At 37.3% G+C, this 27,991-nt stretch overlaps 1 long non-coding RNA gene across 1 annotated transcript in view; it reads left to right on the forward strand.

The window, feature by feature from the left end:
* The first annotated feature begins 5,290 nt into the window (after positions 1 to 5,290).
* LOC308059816 overlaps positions 5,291 to 27,991 on the forward strand; it is an 87,120-nt gene continuing 64,419 nt past the window's right edge. Inside the window, exon 1 of the long non-coding RNA XR_013926414.1 lies at positions 5,291 to 26,036. This is a non-coding gene — a long non-coding RNA (uncharacterized lncRNA). The remainder of the gene's footprint in view (positions 26,037 to 27,991) is intronic.

Below are 27,991 nucleotides of genomic sequence, written 5' to 3' on the forward strand. Positions count from 1 at the left end.
TAAAGCACAAATGTATCCCACATTTATCAAATATGTCTGGTTTTAATATTGATATGTGATGTTTCTTTTCCTAAGTGATTTTTTTTTTTTTTTTCAAGCATGTAGATTTCTTCCTTCATGATTCAGCCAGTCTGATCTTCTCCGGGATTTAAAACACAGAACAGGTACACCCCCCTCAACATCTCCAGGGAAGTGGAATTAGGAGCGGGGAAAGGTGCAGATGCAGAGTTATTGCTGGACCAGACAACACAGAAGGGATGGACAGAGACATGAAAGGTAGCACAGAGCAGGACAAAGATACAGTGCTAGCTTTTGTGCCCAATAATATTTTTTGTTACTTTGTCAATATAGTTTGTAAACACTTAAATGGTATCTATATATCTTTCACCATTAGCCAAATACCAAACATTACTTCTTCTAAATTTATTTTGTTACAGGGTAATTCTGTTGTTCTCAGTTTATCTACTTCATGCTGACACAGGGAGGGATCAGAGAACCATGACCCAAAGCTATCAAATATGTGCCTTGAAACAAAAATGTTACCAGGAATCACATTAGAAGGGGATTTAAAATTGGGCTTTTACACTACAATCTATTACCATTTTCATGGAAAATGCAAGTGATTGCAAATGCAGTACACAAGTACTGCATTTTTTTTTACAATTAAAAAAGGCAAGTGTGAGATGAAGAAAATAATTGAAAATATTGGTATGTCAATAAATTTTGCATAAGTAAGTGGTAAGTTGTTGCAATTTGAATTCAACAAGGATTCCGACAGAAGTGGCAAGTGCTGCCTTTGGCTAAAGAAGGAAGCACCAGGCTCAAAGGACCTCTGGCATGAATAGAAAAACATGGGATTAAATTTCCATTTCCTTGATAAGGCAAAAGGTTAAAAATAATAGGTGGATTTTGCTGATTCTTATAGGCAAAAGAAAGTTGAAAACTTATGTAGAACCAGTGTGATGGGCTGAAGAACAAAGAAGGAATGCCAGAAACAGACAAGACTTAAGAAAGACCATGAACTAATTTTTAAGTTCTTTTTTTTTTTTTTTTTTCTTAGTAAAAAAACCCTCTATGGGCTATGTAACGTGGATGGTATTTGTGGGTCAGGCTGATTAATGCATCTGTTCAGATATGTTACATATGTATAAAGTTTAACTAATGTAGAAATTATAATTATTTAGGATTCACAGAGGAAAACAGGTTATAGATCAACCTTCTGAAAAGAAATTCTGGGGAGGAGGGAGAGGAAAAGGTATAAAGCTACTGTAATATTGACATCCCAGCTTTGAAAAGGAACTAGGAAGTAGACCATCTGCCAACATGAACATCAGTAGAAACAGCAGATAGGGACCCAAGAGATGCTTTTTAAAACCCCTAAGAATTCTGTTCAAACTTGTATTTATCTCAATAAAGTGATTGAAAACATTACTACAAAGTTGCATGACACTTAACATTCCCCAAATACGTCATGAGTGAGGCCAAGTCCCTAGACAAATTGCTCGTATATACTGAAATAGAAAAGACTGTTCAGAGCTCAAGAGCTGGTCCAATGCCAGATGGCTTTATGATGATGCCTTCAGATTCTAAAAGAGGAGATCACTCTTGTTCTGAAAAGAGGACTCACAGATATGGATAAACGGGCAGTATTGGTCCCTAGTTGAAAAATGAGCTACCATAACTGTTGTAGTGCCTGAACCATGACTTATTTTGTCCATGGAGAGACTGTGGCTGGAGCAAGAGAGGTTTACTGTGTGATGCTAAAGAACTTCACACAAATGCAGTGTTTCTCAGTAACTTTGATGTTTATTGAGCATGATTTAGAACATATTAGAGGCTTTTGTCATACGATGCTGGAGGCAAGCTGACAGGCAAGCATGCAGAAGACAGTTTAAAACTAACACTGAAATGTACCTGCTTTATCTGGCCAACAGAACCACTGAAGTTTCTTCTGTCTCTTTTGATATTAATTTTTCTGAACAGACTATTTTATTTGATCAGCTGTGTAATTCTGATGCTATGTAAAAGGCAGAAGACACATTAGTTGTGATTTCCCTGTGTTTTTATGGTGGCCCTACAAAATTTACCACAGGAGTTTAGCTAAGATACTGTGTTTCTGTGCTGGTTAATATAACATCAATTCCATAATTAATAAATGGAAAAATTACTAAATTTGAAGCAGAGAGAACTTCTGTGGACAAGAAAAGGGAAAATATCAAGTAAACAAATAATTGAAAACTTGATATTAAGGTTTTTAATTATTGAATTCCTTTATTGGTTTTAAAGGATAAAGCAATGTTAGTTTTTGCAGTCATGCAGACAAGATATTGCTGGGAGACAGGAGGTCATATGCATGAACTAATCCTTTCATCCTCTCATTCAGGTCCCTCCTCAGTGCTGTTCAATACAGCCACAGCTGAGATGAATAGAGTTTCATTATAAATCTTATATTTGCTTTCCTTTTGAACTAGCTACAAAACCACAAAAAAATATTTTTCTCACAAGTATAGAAATATAAGTTTGAGAGTTTCTTGTCAAACATGAGACTGTTGATGCCTGAAAGTGGAAATTTTGAAGAATGTAGTTGTTTGGGGTCTTAGCAACAAGGACATATTCTCACTGTAACGCTGCAAAATGTACCAAGACAATGAACACTATTATTAAAAGAGGTACCTTAGTGTGTTTACTTCAGCTTTCCTCAAATCTGTTCTCTCAGGCAAGACTGCAACTGTTTCTTGTATGGATTACAAAGTTCCTCCCCACGCAGTACAATACGCACATGTGTGTGCTGTGCTGTCATGGGATTTACTGCGTTAGTCCATACACAACAGTCTTGGGTTCAAGCTGGCTTCCCTCTGGACAGCTGGGAGTAAAGCATATTCCAGCAGGCCCCTGCAAAGGTCTGTGCAGACAGACCCAGAGCCTCTTATTATAAATGCATAAATCCAACTATAAACTTCACAGAGATGCTTTAATATTCTGTGGTCTGTATTTGAAATGAAACAGTAGTTGAAAAATACTCCTGATTTACAATACAGAGAAAGCAACATGGGCCAAAGAGGATTTTGTAAAACATAGACAAGACCAAATAAATATTCCTTCATAATAGCTCTTTCTGCTCAAGTCCTTAAAATGGAAAAATTCAGAGAGAACCTTTCTTACACAGCATGGTCCTTAATTTGGGGAAAGATGAACTATTTCTTGAGAAAGTTTGAAATATATTACAATTTACAATAGCAAATCACATTTTAAAGTTTATGTCCAGCAGAATTAAGGGACTGGAAATGAAGGATTTTTTTTTTTTTACCTGAACTACTAAAACCATCTCGTGTTTCTTACATGTCTTGGCAGCATGTTTTGTAGAAGATAGGATATGTTGACACACAAAGTCACAAGACATTTTGGAGCCCAGATCTCAAGGGATTCAGTGAGGCTTAAGCTCCTAAAAGCCTTTTTGAATCTCAATCCTACACCAGATCTAACATAATACATTTATAATGTTTAATTCTTTTTTTTTTCCACTTTTAATCTTTGGATTATAGAATTGAGTGCTTACAGTAGTGGCAATTAAATTGGAAATATTTCTGCTTTTTTGACAATAAGAGAAAATTGCAAGTCGGAGATTTACATGGTTAAACAGGCTTAAAATTAAGACTTTTCAACCTTTGTTAACCTCACATATTATATAAGTATCTTAAGTGTACTTAGGACCTTAACTTCCAACATTTGAGTTTGGCAGTTTTCATCACTTTTGTCAAGAATTCCCCATATTTTGCAGGTGATGGATGAGAAACTTCAGCTCACAGATGCTGAGCATCTCTGGCTGTTCCCTTCTTTGATCTTTGGTTCTAATTTGTTCCTATATTACTTTTTTTAACCAGAGGTTTCTTTGGGTTTTTTAACAGATTTGTCTGGGATTATTCATCCTTTTTTGTTCATTTTTAGAAGAAAGAATCAGCTATTTGAGAGTCACATAGTGCTTGTAAAACACCTGTTGTCTACAGACATTTAGTTGATTATCCTGCAAATTATCCAGTCTTTTTTCCAGTTTTGTTTCAGTTTCAGAAAAAAATGTTGTCTTTGAAATAAGATACTGCTAAATCCCCAGGTAGCTTGCCGTATTGTTTTCTCATTGTCAGACTCAAAACCAAGCTTTGGTATATTTTTTCTTTTATGTGTGGCCATGCCTGAAGTCCCTGGGACTGTATCTCAACTGTTTGGGTAACACTGGATTATAGTCTTCAGTCCCCTCGGGTGCAGACTGCTAGCAGGCATTTGTTCAAATTTTTAGTTAAAGCACTTAAATTCAGAAACCCTCAATACTTGTATCATTAACTTCAGCCACTGGAAGCCAGAACGATGAAACATCTATGAGGAGGATCGCACAGCTCCTTCTGGGAGCCTGAAGCCAGTCGCTGTGGTACAGCTAAAACACAGGGGGAATTAGCTGAGCCAAGGTATGTATTTCAGCAGGGTCTCAAAATTTTACTACAGATTTAGCTCTCATTAGTTCATAGTTCTTTTTAATACAGTTTTTTGTTAACCTTCTTAATGTTTAAGGGCTCCTTTTATAATTCCAGACTTTATCTGATCTTCTAACCACTCAAATTTTCAGAAATAGCAGAGATCCAATCCCAATACTATTTCTCTGAGAAAGTAACGTGTCCTGTCCCAAAAGAGCTGTATTATTGTTATTCTCATCTAAAATTGGCTTAGGAGCATTGGAGTAGACTGTCCCAACTCTGTTACCAGTGAACCCAATGCTCTCCAGCACGCTGACACTGCTGAAGACAAGCCACCACCAGTGTCAGGAACAGCCTGTCCTTCCTGACCCTCACTGTGAATTCTCCCATGCTGTGGCTGAGCAAGATGCTACTCTCTCTTGTCGCTGCATCTGCTTGGATCATTCAGGCCCTACATTTTCACCTCCGTCTCTTACCTCATTTAGCACTGCCTGGGGTAATATAGCATTAAAACAAAAGAAAGCAATAACAACAACAGAGGATAATTTCTTGATCATATTAGATTTTTAGATATTTAAATCTACATATTTAGAACAATATTTAGATATTTAGCTGAAACATTTTCCTATTTTTTAGAAATAAAAACCCTCAGCCTTTTGACAAGAAGCAGGCCTTGATGGTTTTGGCACAACAGATGGAAGTTTGATGGGTGTAAACCCTTGGAAATACAAGCCTAGAATGAATATTTTGTATCATTATCACTGTATTTGCTAATGTGTAACCACATACAAACCTGTGCCAGTCACAAGGGAGATGCAGGATCTCAGTGCTTCAGATGTATTAGCTAGTATTAGAACACTACTCATACAGACTTTAAAAGCATTCTTCAAGTAAAGTCAAGATGTAAGACTGTCTACAACTTTCCACAGAAGGTGTAGAAAGTCCTCCCCAAATTCTTGGGGGAATCTATTAGTAAGGCACCCACAGAGCCCAAGGTGTAGACTTGGTACTGTTATCTAGTAAGTCATGTACATCTAGTCTTCCTCTCTGCTGTACTCCACACATACATCAGTGAAGTCACATTTCCAACTGAAAAATAAGGGGGTTGTCCCTATACAAGCCAAATCTTCTGTGTGACCACTGGCCATTAGTATAGCCTATGGATATCGCTCATGGTATTTTCTATTGCCTTTGTTCATGCTCAGGACAGTATTCTATTCTGAAAAATAAAACAGAAGTATATGTTTATAGCCTCTTTTGCCTTCATCTTCTCTAACAAAATTTTCAAATTGTGTAATAAACAAAAGTAGGAGTCCAAAAATTTTCCAGACAGTTTTCAGAAAATCAGTAGGTGATACTAATGACATTTGACAGTCTCTAACACTGTGTTAACATATCTTTCTAATTTAATTCAAGAACATAGTTTAACTGAGGGACTAGGATCTAAACAAACTCCTTTACATTCCTTTCTTCTGTATGGTGTTTCTGTATCACTGTTACCTCTCCAACGTAAGGAAAAAAAAAGCTTCCTCTTGTTATTCAAATTTTCTTATGTGTAGAACGTGGGTCTTATTATTCATCTAATCCCTTTCATAATAGAAGAATAGTGTAATGACCCTTGATGGTAAATTAAATTTCTTTTTTGGTGAGAATGATATATGTAGTCTTCTTTTAAAAATAGCAATTTTTGTTTCATTGGAGAACTTAATCCTGACTCTACAAAGCCCCAGAGTTGTTCAGGATCTCGAAGGCCACATTAACTCTAACAATATTTATGAATGCTCAAAAACACATGTAATAAGCCATTAAAAATTACTGATGTTTCCCTGTCACAAATTGCTTACTATCATTACTTCTCCACAATTACCTCCCATTTGCTTGCTGTGACTTACAGAAAATCTTTTCCTTTCTGTATATGTAGTTATGTGTAAAAGGGGAATTCTGATTATTACCATAATTTACATTCTAAAAAAAATCAGTTTAAATGTGTATATAGGCTGACTTTCTTGTGTTCTTAAGGTAGACATTTACCCCTGTGATCAAACACCAAATGAAAACTTCAAATAGCTATTCTGGGTGAAAAGTAATAGAAAATTAGACCCATACTTGCTTGTATTTTCAGGAACCAATGGTCTTGTAATACACTATTTTAAAGGTATAGGAACAGATTAGTTTTAGTATCAATAATTACTATAAATACCATAAATAACACTGGGAGCAACCGCTCAGACTAAGGTAGCATGACACAGTTCCAGAAGTTGCTTTTATATACACACTTAAGTCATTCCAACCTAAACATATGCCTGAAGCTGAACATGTAGATATGCTTTGTATAATTTATTTTAAAATGGGGATATTTGTGTGTATAGATATGCACACATATACAACAATATGCATGTGTATGTGCATATCTATATCCATGTATAGATAAAAACGTGGAGTTTCAGGGAAGTAAATCAGAGTACAAACTGGGTGCACATCATGTCATTGGTATTGAAAAACTATTTCAGTTTCTTGACAGGGCTTAATATATCACCTGGAGGGCTGCACCACATCCTCAGCTCTACCAGAACCTGAAAACCATTGACAAGAGGGTTTACCTGTACTAGGGCACTGTTTTTGCAAGGCTTGTTCTTCTGAGCCTAATGTCATACTCTGTGATTACTCAGTTATTTAGGGAGGACCCCAGAGCTCAAGGGCACTGCAAAGGGCAGGACTTATAATTTTCTGTCTGTTTAATCTTTATCAAGTCAGACTTTCAAAGTGAAGGAAGCACACGTAAGCCCCATTACCCTTAGTGTCCTCTTTGTCTCCTTTTGCCTCTGCACATATTGACCCAGTGCAATGACAGATTAATGGTGACATTAAATGAGGTATTAAATTTAATCTTCTTTACTTGATGTAGCAAAAGTTCCCTTTCCAAATTGCCTTTCTTTAATTTTTACTTCATGATTGCCATTTTTCATTTGCTGATTTTATTCATGCTAGACTAGTCCAGTGACCTAAAACTGCCAATTGAGTGAAATGCTAATCACATTTCTTCAACTGAAAGCATCAGTGTGAATACTTCCCATGCATTATTTACATTAATTATTTTGTGTCTCAGGGATTCTCCTGCTTCCTTCTAAATCAGTTCAAACAAAACAAACAAAATAGCTTATTTCAACCCTAAATGTTTATTACAGTCCTTCCAATTGACAAAATCCACCTATAATTGCATATTTCTGGTTGTCTTACCAAAATTCTGGCTTTAGGAGGCCACTTCGCTATCCAGTAGACTTATTATCCATTTATGAGCTCTTTCAAGAATTTTTTTTTTGCAGTCTTTTATTTCCTTAAAATGTACTAATAGGGTGTGGTGTTTCGGCTTTAGGTAAGAAAAGAGTATTAACAGTTTCACTATGGCTTACACAGGGGTAGAGTTGGTAAATGACTTCTAGCATGAAAAATGAGTCACCAGCAAAGAGTCATTAATACTATGCATAGTGCCACAGGCTACATTACTTGATTCCCCATTAGTTACTTTATACAAGACTTTACAACCTAGTTTTTAGTAAAATCAGTAGCTTTTGCTAAACTGTCATGGGTTTAGTGCAAGACTTCACTTTCTTTTTGTTTCAGAATAAAAAATAGCAAAAGGAATCAGGCATTGGTTGATGACTCTTTAAGAAAGCATTTTAAAATAACCCATATTGCTTAATTTAAATTATTTTCTCTTTTTGGGGAGAAATTACATCAGTTCCAATAAAAATTTTCCTAGAATAATTTCTCAGCTCTATTATTCTTGATGAATTACCCTTGTGATGGCATGATTCTAATTCTGTTGGATATTTTACCTCCTCAGTTCCTACCAATGGAAAAGTTCACTGAAAATATTGAATTTATCATAGCACATGTCAAAATCTCAAAGGCTCAAGTCTAGAGTATATACACTGTCCTTATCATGTGAGCTTTCTAACTCTGTACCCTCTGCTTTCAAACATGTTTCAATCCCAACACCACCTTGCAAATTTTAAGTGCTTCACTAGAGCATGAAACTTTATCTACAGGAACTCATTATGTCTAAGTAGACAGAGGTATTGGAATATTTTTATTTAACATATCACAGGTTGAATGCTGCTTGCTTCTTACTGTGATGCTAGCTTTTAGTCATCTCATCTCATTTTATGTAAAAGCATAGTGTCAAACCATTCTTTATGGAAGCACTCAGTGTATTTTAAATGAACCATATTTTAATAGATCTACATTTATTTTATTAAATACTAGTAAAAAAATTTAAATACTAGTAAAAAGCAGCAGATTATGTGCACCTAGCTGCTGAAAGAAATTAAAGGATTAAATAAAGGAAAGACGTTTCAAGGAGGATATTAAAACAGATTTCAGGAGCATCAATCATTCAGTGCTGTAAACATGAAAGGGCTTATTCTTTGATTGTGTATATCCAGAAATTATTATGATTCATTTGCTCTGTTTATTTTTACAGGGATCATTCACATATGCAGGAGTTTCCATATAGCATCACTGAACCCAGGGAGTAAACTCCAGGGAACGTTTCAATTAGAGAGAAGCAAACGTATCAGGGTTACCCCAGTTGTGCCCTGGCACAAGAAGCCACTGCCAGCTCTCTGGCCACATCGTCACTTTGCCAGCTTCCATCCTGCCAAAGGAGAGCAGGAAGTCTGCCACAGTGGCTCTCAGGATGTTAGGAAAAAACAGTGCATCCCAATCTCTCCTCAGGAAACAACAGTGACTACAAGAGGATTGCAGTATGTTAGAAGCTGGTTTCTGCTCCTCCCCTCCAAAGATAAATACAGATCCTGAGGCGAGGTGGAAAATGAAGGAATGGTGTTGGGCAGAAGGAGTTCCGTGGCTCTCTTAGGGACACTTAAGATCAGATGAGATATAAAAGCTTCAGTTTAAGAAGGAGACCTTTTTAAGTACTTGATGAGCTAAACAATGTAGCCTGTGGCACTAGAATATTTACTGCCATCCACAGCTCTCTTTGTGGAAGGAAGCTTTCCTGTCCCCTTCTCATTCCTCATTGCCATAGGATCTGAATCAGAAGTCTTTCATGACAGGTTTATCCTCATGGTACTGGGCTAAAATCCCTTTTTTTTCTGTCATAAACTGATATATGGGAGGCTGGATTAATGTTTTGAACATAAAAACTCATGTGTTGACAATGGTAACGGTTCTAGCATTCTCTCCTTGGTTGAACACAGTACCATACTAAATTTTATTGCTGCTCCTTTACAGCACCAATGTTAGCTTCTGTTTTTCAAACTTGACTATATGTAGAAGTCAGCAAGAGATGACAATATTCTATGTAATTAAATATTCTATTTTGAGTAGTTTGACTACATAAGGTTACTGACAGGTCACTTTGCAAGCACTCCCCTCCTCAGCCACATGATTGTCAGCTTACATATTCACTTTTCAGGCAATTTTCCAATACATGAGATCCATTCATGAACTGGATAAACTGTATGAAAACAATAAACCACAATTAATTAAGAACATGTACCAAGTGCAAAATGCCTAAATAAAAATAAGAGTTAGAATGAATAAGGTGGATCACAGACTGAGTAGTAATCAACAATGTCATGTTGCTTCCAAAAAAAAAATCTTAGGCTCGCTAAAGGTGTGTGAAGATCAGAGTATTTCCATTTTAATAAGGCTACAGCCAAATTATTGTGTTTGGGTTACCTGTGACCTTTTAAAGAATCCTGAGCAAACAACAAGAGTGGATCAAGAGTCTAAAATAAAAGGAGTATGAGGGAAGACAGAAAGACCTGCAGCTGCTTAATTTAGAGGACAATGCACAAACAAAAGTTGTAATAATAATATTCAATTATATAAAACCCTGTTGCTACAAGTTCAAGGGCAATAAACTTTTTCCAAAGTATAAGACAGGAAGTAACAAACTGAATTTGCAGCAAAAAAAAGATCTAGATTAGATGGTAAAGAAAAAAAAAAAAAAAGCGCTGACTAGAAGGACGAGGATAAATGGAATTAATTGCCTGGAAGATGACAGAGTCTACATCACTGGGTATATTACAGAAAAGATTAAAGAATTATCCATCAGAAATATCTGACATTTAGTTGGCTAAATTTTTTCTGAAGATCTTTCTGGGTTTACTCAGAGGTTCTGATTTGGAAATGTTGGATTCAGGGAGACAGTCTAGAAAAACATACACCACAGAAAAAGCAATGTGCTCTTCAACCTCAAATTTTGCCCTCTGTGATAACTGGAAAAAGAACAATCAATGGGCAACAGATTTTTCATCTGAACAGTACAGCAATAACGACTGCTCTATGAAGGGCAGTGACTGGGTTTCTTAGTGCAGCTGGTCTTAAGAATTTATTTCGTCAAAGCAGATGCAAAATATTAAGATAATCCCAATGTTCTGACAGAGAAAAAAACAGATCTTTAGGATTAATCCTTAAGATTAATTAAAACCAGGTTTACTCATGCATGAAAATTTTACACTGTGAGAAGAATGCTAATAGATGAGAAGAGATCCATCACGCTACTAGCTCCTCTTTGATAACATTTTTCTTTTAGCTGTTAAGTGTTAAAGAGCTCTTAAACAAAAGCTCTCACTACTTGGTCTCTCAAGCAGACCTTTAAAATTCCACCTACCCTCACTTTCAGGTGACTCTAACTAGAGACCCTCCTTTAGGTGCAGGGTGTAAGCTGCTAAGGTAAATTCTCCTCTTAGGAAATAAAAAGGTATGATTATGAAAATTTTAAAAAATAATAATAGTAAAAAAGCTCAACACAATCTTCACAATGTTTTTTTTCTCCCTGCATTGTGACATTGTGAGAATATTTTGCTGGTTTTGTGATTGTTTAGAATTGCTTTAAGGTATTCAGATAGAAATTGAAAAGAAAAGCTGCTACATACTCTATACACCTTTATCTGTTGTGTTCTAAAGCTCATTCTGATACTTTTTCACCCTCAGGATATTCTGCTACCTAAGTCTAATGCAATATTTATTATAGAAATAAAAGCTACATATTTTAGAATGTAAATTATGTAGTTTAATAAAATGAATTGTAACTCTAAAATGTCTGGAAACCAGGAATATTCCTAAAAAGGTTTGGGGGTAGAAGGAGATTCCCCTTTGTAGGTCCTGAACTAAAGTTTAACTGAAGAAAATAATCCTATCTTATTCTATGCAGAGTGAGAATAATTTCATTTTTATCTGTAAATTTAAAAAATATGGTATGCAAGGTACATGCCACAACACTGCATATTGTGTAGCTTAGACATGCTATTGTGAATGTGCAAAGATCACAGAGAACTTTAGGAGAATTTTCCCTCCATCAGGTGTATGTTGTATCCTTCTCTGAATGAAATAACATTTTTTTTTTGTTAGAAGTGTTGTTTGGTATGATGACACATCACCACAGGGGTCTGTCACAGAACTGGCCTCTATTATATAGGGTGTTGTTGTTTTTTTTTTAATAGAGGGGCAAGAAAACATTTTTCAGTCTTTTCCAGGTTTTTAAAGGTATAGTATTGACATGTGGTGTAGAAGAAGGTTTATCAGACAAAGCAGTGCATATTCACCCAGGATATTCCCTTTGGTTTCAAAAGCACACGGTTGTGCCAACACTCTGCCCGTTGCATGTTGTTCTGGTGGCTCTGATGAGCCTGGCTGCCTGGAGATGCTTGATGTGTATGGAAATTTCTGGTCTGGGACTTGCAGGGGCTCCCTCGTAAGAGGGTGTGGGCAGGGACATACCACTGTTTTCTGAGCTGTAAGCTTATCCCAAGGTAAAAACACTGCGGTGAAACTGAGAGGGGCTGCTTGCCTAGGCAGTGAATTGCTGAAATCCTTTAGAGGAGGCTCACTTACCCTTCGGACAGACTATGTGCTGTTGAAAAAGACATTGCTGGACAATCAACAGCTGATGTTTCTGCTCTAGGTCTTCACAGCCATTTATCAGCTCAGGGCCACCCAGAGCAAGTGCATTGTTCCTGCTAATGTGACAGATTTAGCGCCTTACTGACTCAGCTGAGGTGGGGAAGTGGCGGCACAGCATCAGGCCTTGGGGTGCTGTGGAAAGCAGCTACTCAAGGTGTCCTGGAAAACTCCATGAGACAGCCAGCTCCCATGCCTCAGGGAGTGCAGCCCAGGGCAGGGGAAGGGTCCTGCTCATGCAGCCCTCAGATAAGTGGTGGGGGTGGTAGGTCTGCTCTTCCTTCAAAGAGAAGAGCCTCTCCAAAGGGTCTGAAGAGCCCGCTTGCTTCTGACATCAAGAAATGTTCTTTCCTTATCTAAACTGCCTTATTTTCCTTTAATGTTATTCAAAATAAAAACCCATTTAAAAGAGGAAACTGCCAGTGCTGGAACAGTTCATTTACTTACCCAGGGGAATGAAGAGCCTGTAATATGTAATTCAATGTATTCTAGAGTCCCTTTTGCTGATAGAAAAAGTAAGATACTTATACCAATGGCTGCTTTTTCCCTATAGGTATGAGTGAATGAAATGAGAGGTTTAATGATACCATCTTGTTACTGTTGCCTATAGACTGTAAGCCTTGGACTCATAACTGCATTAAGAACCATAGCATACGCTGATCATTAACAAAGAAAACTTCACACTGGAGATTCATTGTACTAAAGATTAACTGAATTATAGTATGTGTATGCACTTTACAGATATGATGATTCATTTCTAGAAGGCTTTAAAATGCTGGAGTCAGAACAAATTATCTTGCATATTTCCGTGTAAAACTAAAGTCTGGAAAAGATTACTTAGTATTTGTAGTATTTGACTTCTTTCACTGTAAAAATCTATCTTTTTCCTGTCACTCCCAGCTCCAATTACTCTGCCAGTTTTCCAGTGACCAACAGTAAAAACATTATGGAGGTAGACTTATTAAATACATTTTTGCTCAGTGGAGCAGTATTCCTCCTTGGCTATTGGAGCAAAATAACAAGAACCAATGTCAAAAGTGGATACAGTGTCACTGAAGGTGCCTGGAAAAGAAAAAAAAAATTGGAAACAGGAAGGCACAATATTTTACTCTGGCCTGCTAAGCTGAACTGCTTTATTTAGCATTTCTATTCTAGAAAGCTTACAAAAGAAATACGAAGAAGAATAGAGGATAACAGTATGTGTGTAACTACATATACACCTCTGCCTTTTGGATATGAAATAGATTGAACCGTCGATAAGATGTAATTAGGAGCCCATCTTGCAATTATGTATTCATATGAGAGAGGACTGCAGATCAAAGGTCTACCAAATAATTAGTTTTTCTTAAACATGCCCCTAATTAAATTGCAAGATACAGCAACTCCAATTCTCTCCCTAATGCACTACTTAAAGGGTCAAGGAATAGGGCTTCAGATAGATCCTCCTTCTGGGAAATAAACGCATTCCTCTTTTCCTGAGCATTACACAACAAATTTACTTATTAGTCAGGACAGATAATTGCTCTTGTTCATTTTGAGGAGCCTGTTACTGCTGGTATTTTGGGTGTGGTATTGTTTTTCTTCTCTTTTGATTTCTAATACTTTATTATCCCCAATAATAAAGTCTTTGCCTGGGCAGTTGTTACCCTGGGCAGGAGCACTGCAGCAAAGCAACTGTAAACATAATCCATGGAGAATAAAGATGGTGTGGAATCCCAGCTTTCTGATAAAAAACTCTAAGTAATGTATAAAAAAAAAAATAATAATCGGTGGATGTTTCTGCAGAGTCAGAAAAATAGGTTTTGACAGAGAGAGAACCAGGAGAAAGCCCCAGCTTTGCCCCCTGGAATTTAGTCTCAAAACTAAAGGCAGGCTGAGATGAAGGCAGGGACAGAGCACTGGGCACTGTCTTAAGATGTAGGTATGGATTAAGGAAATCTTACAACCAAACAGACCTGAATTTCCTTATCGCAGAACTGGGTCAGCTTCAAATTGCCTTTAGGGGAACATATACCCTTACATCTTAAGAGTGTTTTAACACTCTATAACAATTTGCAGCAGTTCAGACAAGCATATAAAGCAGAATTAACATTGCTACCCAACTCCTATATTGATTTATGCTCATCAAATGAACAATCCTATTCAGCTGATCATGTGAATATAGTTTATCTTACTTTTCTTTTGTTTCACTAATGAAAATGTATATAAATTAGAGAAAAATAAAATCATCTTTACCTGTCCTTTATTACAAGAGGAAATCATGTGTCTCAAAGCTTCAGCAAACAGCAAAACGTTGGAAGCTGCTGATTCATAATCTTAGTACTGAATTTGTCTCCATCTAGGTATGTGGATAAAAAACTGATTGCTTCTGATGGTATATTTTGTGGGAGCCACCAGACTGAGGATAGAATTTGAAGTTCAGGTTTACAGTTCACACTCTGTTACTTTAGGTTTATGGTAATAAATGCAGATGTTTTGCTAGAATTTCCAATGCCCGTCTGAGTCAGTTCTTGTTTCAAAGGCAGTTTTAATAATTCGCCAAAATTCTGGGACATATCTTCAATTGCATTGGAAGGACAGATTCATTTTTATTATTTTTAATGGATGTCCCTCAGTAAGTATTATTGTTTTGACTGTGTTTTGGGGGATCCTGCAGGTCTTTCATTTGGTTACACTTTAGGATAAAATCCTGCCAGTAAGAATCTGTCTTGGATCACACAAACACACAACTGCATACCATGAGTGCGCCTCCACTCATTTTCTCTAGGTGGAGAGGATAGCATGGATCACAGCTATGTTTTAAGGACCAGTTTATAGTTTCATTTTGGACTTATTCTGGCTATTTCTGTGTCTTTCTGCAGGCTGATCAGCTCTTACTGGTGTCTTATGTCATCCCACTCATGACTACTGCAGCAGTTTAGTATCACCCTGTCACCTTGAGTCTAGTCAGCTGCATGGTCCATTTCTCTTTCCTCAAGAAATTTGGTGGTGTATAACATTGATTTATTTTTTTTTTAAACACATTTTTTCCACTTCTCCATGCTGAACTAACTCCTAAAGAACAAATAGACAAACTGCATGAAGACTCAGACTACTTTGCTGTTTTCTCTCTAGTAATTATTTATGAGCATATAGCTGCTATACTAGGTAAAATTCATAGCAAAACACAAAAGTTTAAGGTAGGCAAATGTGGGAAAAAATATATGCAAAATGTTATGAGATACTACCAATGCAAATAAGTTTTTCTGAGTTCCCCCTTCAATCTGTTCGTATTCAGACTGCTTGTACTTTTAAAGTCATCTAACTTTTCACAGTAATTTCATTACAATTTTCATTAAAATATATTTTCATTTAAATCTAAGTGGAGATTAGGGCTTGCTGTCATTTATTCTCTGAGTAAGAAACTGATTCTCTCAACATTTGCATATTTTTTCATCACTCAATTTAAATTACTAAAAATACTAGATCTTTTGAAGAAATTCAATATCTGGATTACTCATTTCTCTGACCTAACTGAGTAATTCTGACACTTCACACTTTTTGTGTAAAGAGAGTTAATTTAATCCTTTGGTAAAGGTTATTTGGATAAAAGTAGGATCCAATTAACCTACATTATTAACAATTGCATCTTGCTTTTTATATAGGATATGAATAGATCATTAACAAAACCTGATAAAACAGACATAGGATCACTGTGACTGACTATGCTCTACGCAACTCAAGTTACTGCTATTGGTTTTATACTCATTTACAGTTCTATTATGATAATAATTTGGTGGCTTGATGAAAAGTATGATATATACAGATACATACACACTAAGGTTCCCTGTTGGTGGCTTATCTGCTCAGCTCTCATTGCTGTGTGAAGGCTCTGCAAAAGCATTGCCTTCTGAAAGATTCCCACAGCTTTAATCTCTTGGTTCTCCCTTAAATGCAAAGGGAATGAGGGATAGTTGAGAAAGAGTGCAAGACGGAGACCCAAAGGCATACGGGCTCTGGCATTGCATCTTCTTTGAGGCAACTACTATATGTGATGCTGATCCTGTTAATACAGCACTCTAAATACGTGAGCTCATGCAGAACAGTGCAAATAACATTGCACTGTAACTCTCTAAATTTACACAAGCAAATCAAAGGATTTCCAAACTGTATTATTTCCTGGATTTCTCCAGCAACAGCTGCAGCTATAGTGTTCCACTGAATTTACCCTTAAAGCATATATGTTTATTGTATGCATGTGAGACTACTGCCAAATTGTTTCTAGCTGCCTGAAACTGTTGTGCAGTTGCACTTTATGAAAATCCCTTCTTCAGCATGGAACTTGCCATATGAAATGTATTTAAAAAGAACCCAAAAACAGCCTATGTGCATATTCATAGGACAAGGATGTTTTAATTATCTTCAAGTATTGTGGTTGTAAGAAATTTGAGTCAAAGTACAAAGTATGTCTGCGTTACCCAACTGGTATTCTGACCTATGGTAACGTTTTTTGGGAAGGAGGATGAGAGTGTCAGGATTTATCAGGATCGTACAATCAGATCATACTTACCCGATTACTGCACTAGTGCAAGCTCAAGCTCCTAATGAAAATGTATTCTGCCTTTGCAAAGCTTTAACCCCTCGCCCCCGAACAACAATAAAAAAATCTGTCTTTTATATGAACATATTTTCACAGTCCTGAAAAATGTATATTTCATGCTTCAGTGGAAGACTCACCAGAAGAGGGACAGCTGGACATGCTTTCAGGGATATTTACTAGAACCAGCTTTGCTGAACTCTGAACTAAACTTTAACAGGAGCTAACCATGTAGTACAACTACAAAAGAAATGGAATTGGGGTAATCAAGTACTATGTAAATAGTAGAACAGAGGAATAGAGTGTATTGAGAATATTTGTATCTGTACTGCATATTGTGTGGTTCTCTTTGGTGTATTAAATAGGTAGGATCTTCTATGATCTTCTGTGCTCTTCTAGAGAATCCAATGCAAAATTTCTGGAAGCAGGCTGGCAATTAATACAACCAAACTAGCAGAATCTGGACAAGTTATGAGATTAATTCTTCTGTCAGTCTTCTTCAGCTATAGGAGCAAAGTGAATTTCATACCAAATTTGGCTGTATGGATGTGGCACCACAGTCTACAGCTGTCTCCGAGTGCTTCATAAAATGAAGTCAGAAGGTAAATTCCTATCTTCTAGATCCCACTTACAGGCTTCTCCCCTTTCACACGCAACTAACCTCAGCAGTGAGACTTTTTTTCTAATATGAGATAGATTAATGCATTAATGCAGACTTTCTTTTCAATGGAATCAAAATTCCTTGAGACAACTTTACCAAAATTATGCCATCTTCACATTAAAAGAGAGATTGGTCTATTGAGGTCATTGTCAATGTGAACTAATACAGTAATGAAGCAGGAGGCTGATACATGCCTGACCTTTCCACAATATATTTTAGAGCTAAACCAGTCTTTTCTTTTTCCACCTCCTCCAATATTCTTGATTCATTCACTTTTTAAATGCAATATATCTGACTTTCCAATTCCATGAAAAAAACAAAGAAGCAGATTTATGCTTGGGCAAGCTACCAAAGCCGTGTTGCTCATCTTGTTTTTCATAGGACTTAAAGGTGACCTCTGAAACCACAACAGTTTAAGAAAACAAAACAAAGCAAAAATACATCATGCACATATGGGTGAGGTCTCTCTTTTTCTTTCCTTCTGTAACTCACAAGGAACCCTTGGCAGCATATTTGGGTGCCATCTCATGACTGCTCCTGTCAACACCAGCTGCTGGGCTCTGTGTCATGTTCTTTTGTTTAATTGTTGGAAAACTTGTAAGTCTAAGAGTAAAATTATGACCTTATAAAACAGTAGCGTTTTGTTTATTCAATAGCAAAGCGCTTTATCATTCTACCTAAATGGAAATGCTGTAGCATGCAAAAACTGGTCCACAGGGGGTTTGGGGAGGGATTTTTAGACTTGGATGGGGTATGTTTGGTTTTTAAGTTAGTGATCTTTTATTACATGAAAACTGAAAAAGCAATAAGAAGAACATAGACAAGGAACAGCTTGCACAGGATTTTGTACCTTTAAAATAGTTCTTCTTTGAAAGGATAAGTAGCCTTGCACAGTCTTCTATGGAACATGTAGAATTTAACAAGATTTATATATTTGGAAAGTAATGTATACAGCTTACTTTATGGCCAGTTAATACTTCTTCCTTTTGTAAGATGGGGAAAACAGATTTTTACACAATTCACTTCTGTTTTCAGTGCTAGAAAAAATGGAAATAAACTTGGATCGCAACAGCCAATTATGCTACCAGTGTTTCTTTACAAACACAATTTTCACCTGTTTTGAAGTCTGTCCAATTTAAATTGCTTTTTTCATCCTGAAAAGGCAATTTCACTACAGGAATCCCACATATGGCAGGCAAAGTCGTAGTAAAGAGAGTTAGTATTAGCCTTCGGTTTCTAAATACTGCACTCAATATTTAATATCCATCAAATGAAAATAAGCTGGAGGCTCTCATTCAAGCCCTGTTTCTGCATATTACAGAATCATTATATAGTTCAGCATTTTGGCAAAAGCAGAAGTGTCTGCTTAAAAGAAGCCCAGAGAATGAAATCAAATAGGTCCCCTTGCTTCAGGCAGAAATGTCTTGTAAGACCGTATAAAGGCATGTTTACTGGGGCTCGCCTGCCCTGCTGCTGCATGTGGCTGGGGGTCTGTGCAGCAGCGAGAAGGGTACCAGAGGTGGCTTAGCCCAGACAGAGCTTTCTGAAGGCCAGTTATATTCAGCTCCCCTTTCTTTCCCTCCAAAGTCGTGTTTAGTTGTTCCTATAGTGTTTATGATTCTTACTGTTGTGGCTCATATTACATCAAGGTGATTTTTGTAGTTACTTGAGTGGTAGAGAGTGGACATGTGAACGTTTGGTTCTGTTCGCCTTGTTTAGCAGTCTGCAAAACGAGACTGAGAAGGGATTTCTAATTTGCTTCTGAGTTGAGAGGAGGCTTGTTTAAGCCTAAATCTGTTTTGAATTGGTTTGCAGAATAGAAGCATACTGATGCGTTGCAAGCACATATGCTACAACTTTACTTCACAAGAGGTTTGTTATTTCACAGATGCATTTTGCGTATGAAGTTTGCATAGGGGAAAACAAAGACAAAGAAAAGGGCAAATAATTAACTCTGTTCTCTGCTCCTTCAAAAGGCCTGTTCTGAGGTAACTTGGGAAGTTCATTATAATCCTACCTTTTCCATCATTGTTATAGTAGCACTTTTCATGTAAGCAGACTGAGCTTGTAATTTGTGACAGTAGAACCATCTGCAACCTTTTCTGTGCCCTCTATTTTTCCCCTCAGCTTCACTAGCTCAAGTGGCGTCTACTTTCATTTCCATCACTACAGCACAACTATGATACAAAGTTTTTTCCCTAAGCCTGAGACTCTAAATTGAAAACATTTTGTTTATAACTCCTGACAGAGTATTCTTCTCAGGGAAGCAGATTATTATAGAGCAAAGTGTGATGGAGTGCATCACAGTTGATCCAAGCTATTGCTTCAGGCTGTCTGCAAACTCTGGAAGACAACAGTGAGTTGTCTCTTGTCAAGCTTTTCTTGATGTTCCTGAAGAATGGAAGACTACAGACTGATTAAAGCACAGACCATGGTGTTTTATTTATTTTAAAAGCACTTTTACAGCATGCAAACTTGCATGATACCCTGTGATACCTTCAGGTTGTCTCAATTTTTTTGGCATGGTACCAGCTGTTGGCTAGGAATCTATGAAGACCTGCAGTCAGCTAGTAATAAACACTGGAAATGCTGTCTCCCAGGGAGACTTAGGGAGAATTTAGACCTTTTGAATATGGCTACTAGTACTGGTACCATAATCCAGATTTTGCAGGCATGTACTATTTTTCAGGCTCTCCTTTTATTATTCTGTGTACTTCTAGAATATCTCAGAAAATCTCTTTCATCTCTTCTCTTTAAACCTCTTAAAAAGTAAAATGCTTTCCCTGTCAGCCCTCAGCCTTCTATTAGGAAATAAATCCTCTTAAATATGTGTCTGAGTTCAAGATTTGTTTTGTGCAAATTTTGAACTTTTAGTGCCAAGTTCAAAGGTGTCACTTGTGGACCCATTTTCATGTTTCTTCAGGCATGGAAATGGTCCTCTGCTATGTATGCAATAACAAAACATTTCAAGTGTAGAAAAGAAAGTATAGTGGAAAAGTGGTGACTGTTGATTCCTTTTCTGAATTAACACAATATATTAATTCTGATAGCCTTTCTGTGATATGTATACCAAATACATTTCACATTAAAAAATATTGTACAATTGCCTTCATCTATATTAATTATTTTTTTCTTTCCCTCTTTTTCCTGGAATTGTGACTTGTACCTAATAGTTAAATTTTGCCATTAGGTAGGCCATAACAACCTGCCATAAATATTTAGTGAGGTGCTTTAGATGTAACCATTCAATTAGAGCATATAGTGTGGCCAGTAGCACTAGGGAAGTGATTGTGCCCCTGTACTCAGCACGCATGAGACCGCACCTCAGATACTGTGCTCAGTTTTCAGTCCCTCACTGCAAGAGGGACATGGAGGTGCTGGAGTGTGCCCAGAGAAGGGCAGTGAAGCTGGTGAAGGGTCTGGAGCACAAGTCTTATGAGGAGCAGCTGAGGGAACTGGGGTTGTTTAGCCTGGAGAAAAGGAGGCTCAGGGGACACGTTCCCACCCTCTACAACTACCTGTAAGGAGGTTGTAGAGTGGTGGGTATTGGTCTCTTCTCCCAAGTAACAAGCAATAGCACAGGAAGAAATGGCCTAAAGCTGTGCCAGGGGAGGTTTAGATTGGCTATCAGGAAAATTTTCTTTGCTGAAAGAGTTGTCAAGCACTGGAACAGGCTGTCCAGGGAAGTGGTTGAGTCACCATTCCTGGAGGTATGTAAAAGACATGTAGATGTGGCATTTAAGGACATGGTTTAGTTGTGGACTTGGCAGCGCTAGGTTAATGGTTGGGCTTGGTGAACTTAAAGGTCTTTTCCAACCTAAATGATTCTATAGCAGTACTTACAGAACTGGCCTTGCAGCTTTTCTTTTTATTGTAATGGTGCCACAGATTAAAATTCAGATTACACTGATTCACTGTTAGGCACGTGAAAACTTCTGGATGGTCAGCATAGCACTGTGAACTTAACTTGGATGGGTTTGGGTTAGTACTGATATTAAGTTTTGCTCCTGCATTAAGGTAATTTAAGATACATAAAATTCTTCTGGGTTGTATAAGAAATATAATACTACACAAAGACTTCATTTAAACCAAGACCTCCAAAATCTGACCCCCAAGATTTCTGTTTATTATATGGATCTATTTTATTTTCAGTGTAATACTTGATAGGTTATTAACATTCTCTGGAAAGCTGAGTTGGAGACTGTCTTGTATTCTTTGACTTCAGTTACTTCTTTTGGTTGCCAAAGCATACAAACGAGAGAATTTTTAAAGGAGTTTTTCCTTTAGATATCTCTTAAAAAGAAAAGCTAATAAACAGCCAGAAAATACAGAAGGAAAAATGCTGCATTACATCAGGATTATGAGCATGGAAGAACTCACCTATTATGGATGCTTGCTGTACTATATTTTAGATCACGTGTTTTCTTAGTTGTGGGGTTTTTTTGGTTTTGTTTTACTGGTTTATTTAAGTGTTAACTAAAATGTCTGGAAAACAGGAAGAAATAGAAATTCCCAGTTCATTTTCCTTTTCTTTCAAGATACTAATACATGTCAGGGTGTTGTGGTTTAACCCTGGCCAGCAACCAAGCCCCATGCAGCTGCTCGCTCACTGCCCACCACCTGGAGGGGTGCAGAGGAGAATGGGAAAGGAATGTAAAACTCAAGGGTTGAGATAAGAACAATTTAATAGGTAAAGCAAAAGCCACACATGCAAGCAAAGCAAAAAAGGGAATTTACTAGCTACTTCCCATTGACAGGCTGGTGTTAGGCTGTCTCCAGGAAAGCTGGGCTCCATCATATGTAGCAGTTACTCGTGAATACAAATGCCAAAATGCCAAATATTCCCACCTTCCTTCTTCTTCCCCCAGTTTATATATTCAACATGACTTCATATGGTATGGAATATCCCTTTGGCTGATTTGGGTCACCTGTCCTGGCTATGTCCCCTCCCAGTTTCCCATGCCCCTCCAGTCCTCTCACTGGCAGGGCCCAAGGAACTGAAAAGTCCTTGACTCAGTATAAACATCACCCAGCAACAACCAAAAACATCCATGTGCTATCAACATTGTTCTCACATGAAATCCAAAACGGCACTGCACCAGCTACTAAGAAGAAAATTAACTCTATCCCAGCTGAAATGAGAACACAGGGTAAGAAAACCCAGAAAGTCTTCTTGTGCAGTTGGTGTACAGCCTTGCTTAAAGTAGATTCAGTGTGGATGAGGATCTTTCAGCCCAGTCAAAGAATCAATCCTTTTACCAATATTAAGCACTATTGGATAAATTGCTTCATCTTTAACTACCTCTGTTTTTAACTTCTCATACTTTTAGTCCATTTTCTGAAGGAAAGCAGAGTTAGACATTTACATTATTGGTCTCTGTCCTCCTCTTTCCTTGTTTTTCCCCAGTTTGCAACCACTGACAAATTTGCCTTTTGTTTGACCTGATGGTATAGGTTCCAAAGGTGCTACATTTTTATAGATGCTATGAGGGTCTAGTTAAAAAGGAGAGTGAGTACAAGACAGACATGATTAGCATCTTCTTTAAGGAAGTGGCTCCAGTGGGAGCTCACCTCCCTAAGACAGGGAAGTAGCCAGGCTCAGATGACTTTTATTTTTATTCAGTGAATCACATAAGGCAATGTTCTCTAATGATGATGAAATAGATGTGGAATTAGAAGATGGTTATGTAGTGTATGTGCCTACAACTCACTCAAGTTACTCAACTCTTCTGCTCATACCTTCCTTAACTCTCTGCCTTGCCTTTAGTACTACTGAGCTTTAGAAACCTGCCATATCAAATTCTACTAAGATGTGTTGGAACTGTGATTTTACTGAAATTGGCACATAATCAAATAATTTTTTTAGAGCTCAAACCTTACAGGTTGACATTTTTGTAGGCAGCACTTTTTGAAGTTGGTTAAAATGACAGGAGTTGATCACCAAACATTTACGAGTTGGAAGGTGGGTTGCTGGAAATCTGATACTTCACCTTTTTTAGTAGGCTGCAGCCTGGGTTTAGTCCATCAAGTTTATTGAGGAGATAGCTAAATTTTAAATATACAAATAGTGCTGTTAAATTTACCCTAGCTTTTCCAGTTGTTTAACATAGCAATCTTTCAGTGAGACCTATAAGCTCTGAAGCAAGAATCTTAGAGACAAGTGGTAGATAATTGTTTCCTTGAATCATAACTGTATATGATCAATCTTATCCAACACTGTTAGAAATCAGTTTTCATGATAAAAGATATGAACTGATTTCTTGGGCTACACAAGCTCATAAACTGCAATAATGTCTTGTTTACGTTTCACTTGTGTCTACTGGTACTCTTTCATTTAGTGATTAATTCCGATGTTGTGATGTACTACTCCATTACCTACTGTCATGCAGTGTATACCCAGATGTTAAGAAATATAATGGTGAATACTGAGAAAATAATTTCAGCAATTATTTAACTTTAAAAAAAAAAAAAGGCATGGTTTATTTTTTAAATTTCTGTGAATGCTTCAGTTGGATCAATCCTTAACTGGTCAGGCTTATCCCTACTAACTGAAATTGTATCACAGATTTTGGGACCACTTTAAAGGAGCTTGTTTGACTATCACAGCTTTAGATGTAGGTGAAACAAGCATTTTACTCAGTTGGGAACTTACAATAATAGTTCCATACTATTACTTGAACTGTTAAAGAAACTCAGCCACTCCAGACTTCAGGTAATGCTTGCAAGTTCTTCAGCTTAGATTGCTCTTTGAGAAAAATAGTTCATGTTTAATTCCCCATGAAATAAAATTTTACTATTATGGTTGGCTGTGATGAGATTACAAGGAGAAATAAGGGGTGAAAGGAATGAAATTCAATTTATTCCCCCTGGTGTTGCAATATATCATACCTTCTATCTGTTTTGCATGATCTAGAGGAAAATAATTTCATGTCAGTCAACCAGTTCAGGAGGACTCTGAAAAAGTTTTCACACCAAACAACTGGGGAAAACCAACTTAAGTGGGTAAGTAACAAATAGCTCAGAGTAGCTAATTCCCTTCACTGTGTCTGACAACAGACCCCTAAAAATTACAGTGCCCGTTGGGAAAGGGGGCTGGAGAAAATGCTGTGTCACAAAGTGCATCATGTATTGTCATGTGTAGCTATTGCAGAAAACTGGTAATATACTGAACATGCTGAGCTCTACAAAGTATACATGTAGCTGGAGTCATGTTTCATGTTCTGAAGGACATGCTGGTAACAAATACAGAGTATAGGCAGGGAGGGAGAAGTTTGGACTTAAACTCTAGAGAAACCCAAGTCATTAAAAATGTTTGCAATAGCCTGCATATTATATTCATCCAGCAGATTGAGTGCAATAAGAAGGACAGAAATTGCAGATTGGGCTGTAAAACAGTTGGAGAACTGCAGGGGCATTTACATTTGTAATTTAGTTTTTAATCACAAAGATATTTAAATAGTTCAGGGTGAATTAAAGTGCTGTAAAACTGAGGACATCATCCAGAAAGAGGTCAAACTGTGTAACCTGAATATTTCTCTGATGACTTTTCGTAGGTTGAGAGTACACAAAATATACTGTTAAATTGAGTTGAAAGTGCTTTTATATGTATCTTTGCTGGTAAACTTTTCTTCTCTAATCCTTAGCTAAATGTTTGACCTTAAGTTTTGTTGAACACACATTATTCTTCCCTTACCGGTAAGGCTTGGTGGGCTTTTGAAAAAGGTAGACTGTGATGTAGGAACACTTCTCTCGTCTGTCACCTGAGATGGACAGATTAAACAAAGCATTGTGTGCATTTTGGGAGGGTTCTTTATTGGAATATGTTAAGGTGTAGCAGGGGGTTAAAAATGTTTTCCAAAAAGGGCCCTTCTTGTGAAGGCTGGTGTCGGTGCTGGAGTTCCCTTTTCCTGTCTCAGATCAGGGCCACCACAAAAAGGCAAAATATATCACAACTTCCCATTGTCTTCTGCCTTTCCTATATTTTATTGCCTGTTTATACTGTTATCACGCGTAATGTAAAACATTTTGTGGTTGAGAGCTTAAACTGTTGCTTTTATTAGCCTTTTAAACAAAGAATGTCCTTGTTCTTTCCTGAAATTTATACATTCTACAGTCTTGATATTGTGGATTAGCTGAGTTTGCTTAAGTGGGTCTGTCCATAATCCTGTGCTACATTCTAGGAACCAGTTGAAGCTCTGGCATTGACTTCATCTTACAATTAGAGCAAATCTGTTCAGTAGCATTCACTTAAGAGGAACCACACTTGTATGTAAGCAGGTAAAACAAGAGCTTGGACTGACGATCTAAGAGAATTTCTGTTTTGGAGGAAATTTGGACTAGAAATTGTTACTTAAAAAAATGTGAAGCCTCATGAAGAAAGATGAATTTTGAATGCAGAGGGATGGTAAGAAATTTGAATCACTTAACTAATGCATTTAATAGCAATATGCTGCCCTAATGTAGTGTTATTAAAATTTCTAATCCAGCCTTTATTCATGGATATTTATTTAGATACATGATATTATCTTGTTTAAGAAAGAAAAAAGTTTTAAGAATATCTCATTTTGTAGACACATTGATATTTTTTATGGTTTATGTATAGATTGGTTCCATGCTGCGGACTACATCAGGGCAAGAATAAGAATTTTAGAAATATGGAATGTATTGTATGGAAATAAAGAATCAAGAATGAATTCTTCCCCCATCATCTTTATAACATCTTTATGACATAATATGAGCTGCATTTTAATATTAACTTCATTCTCAAACTACCTATTTTATGTGGTCATAGCTGCTGGACTGTAGAAACTGGAATTAGCAGTGGACAAATTGGCTACTGCTATAGAAGGAGATAATAACCTACTATAGCACCTCTTGGGAAACATAAAAATAAAATAAACATTGCTTGACACATCTCAGTAAGTAGAAAGCATTTTATGGTCCTGTAGTTCTTATAGATCATGATTAAAGGTCTGAGTACTACTGAAAATAATTTGAGGGGAGAAGTGTAATTAGTGTCTTACATTCCCAATTTGACTTTAAAAAAAAAGATTTGACTGCTGAGACTGGGGCTACTCATTGTAAGTGTACACTCAAACAAGCCATGTAGCAGAAGTAGTAGTGAACCCTGGCCATAACCCAGGCTTTCAACTCATCAGTTGATGACTGTTCACCTTATGCTGCTGCTTTTCTATCTGTGGGAAATTCAGCTTGGGTGCGCCTCCTCTGTTGAGCCCCCAGATTTCACAAAAGTGTAAGAAATTAAGTGGGATTAGTCTTCACTAACTTTAGACATCTATGGTGTTTTGTGTGCGTCTGAACACAGGTCATTCTTAGCTCCTTTAGTCAGCAATCCCCACGTTTAGGATGACATAAATCATGCCCAGAAAAGGTCCTCTTTCTCTCTATTGTCATGCTAGACAGCTTTTTGTGGTTAAAATCAGTTGCAGATGTCTGTATTTTGTCATCCTCGAACTCTTTCAAGAGCTGTGTCAGTCTGTAAAGACCAGACTCCAAACTCTGGAGAAGACAGTGAAAAGCTGCCAGGATTCATACATTGCCCTAAGAGGCTCCTGACATGCCTGGGATTTTTTATTATTTTTTTTTAAACTGACAGCTACAAGCTGCCATTTCTGTTCCCATGTCTGGGGGTATAGGACTTGAGACATTTCTGTTTCACAGGCACATGACCTTGTCCTTATGGCTTGGGGGTACCATCACAGCTTCACAAACTGCTAGAAAAAGGAGTAGGAGCCAAGCTGAGGACCAGTTCCTGTGACTAGATCAGCTCATCCCTCTGAGATATATCATGATGTAAAGAAAATGAATGTAGCAATGAAGTAGTTAAAGCAGTTTGCTTGTTGATGTAGCAGATGACCTATCTCCATGCAGAATCTGCTCACCTTTGTTTTCAGTAAAACAAACACATCTCCAGTTTGCACACCAATTCCATTTAACCAGAATTAGAGAGGAACTTGGAGAGAGCTGGAACAGATTTCCCTGTTCTTTTTAATACTTCCATCCAAGAAAGGAAGCCAATGGCCCTCCTCTGTGACACACAGCTGAGAAAAAACACAAATGTGAGAGGGAAAAGGTTATTTAAAGGATGTGGATGATCCCATGTGGGATATGGAGGAACTTACTCTCATTTCTGTTCAGCTTTCAGAATGGGTTTTTCTCCCCTGCAGTCAGATCAGGCTTGTCCCATGCTTGTGTAGGAATTTACTGCATCCAGTCTGACTGACTGCATTTAAGAAGTTGGAGCATGTTTATGTGAGTCAGGTGGATGCTTATATCAAAGTTTCCTATAGCTCTGTCTGTGTTACAGAGAGGGGAGGGATACATAAGCCCACTTCTCTC

This window comes from Falco punctatus, assembly GCF_963210335.1.
Source record: "Falco punctatus genome assembly, chromosome: 2".
Classification (NCBI taxonomy): Eukaryota; Metazoa; Chordata; class Aves; order Falconiformes; family Falconidae; genus Falco; species Falco punctatus.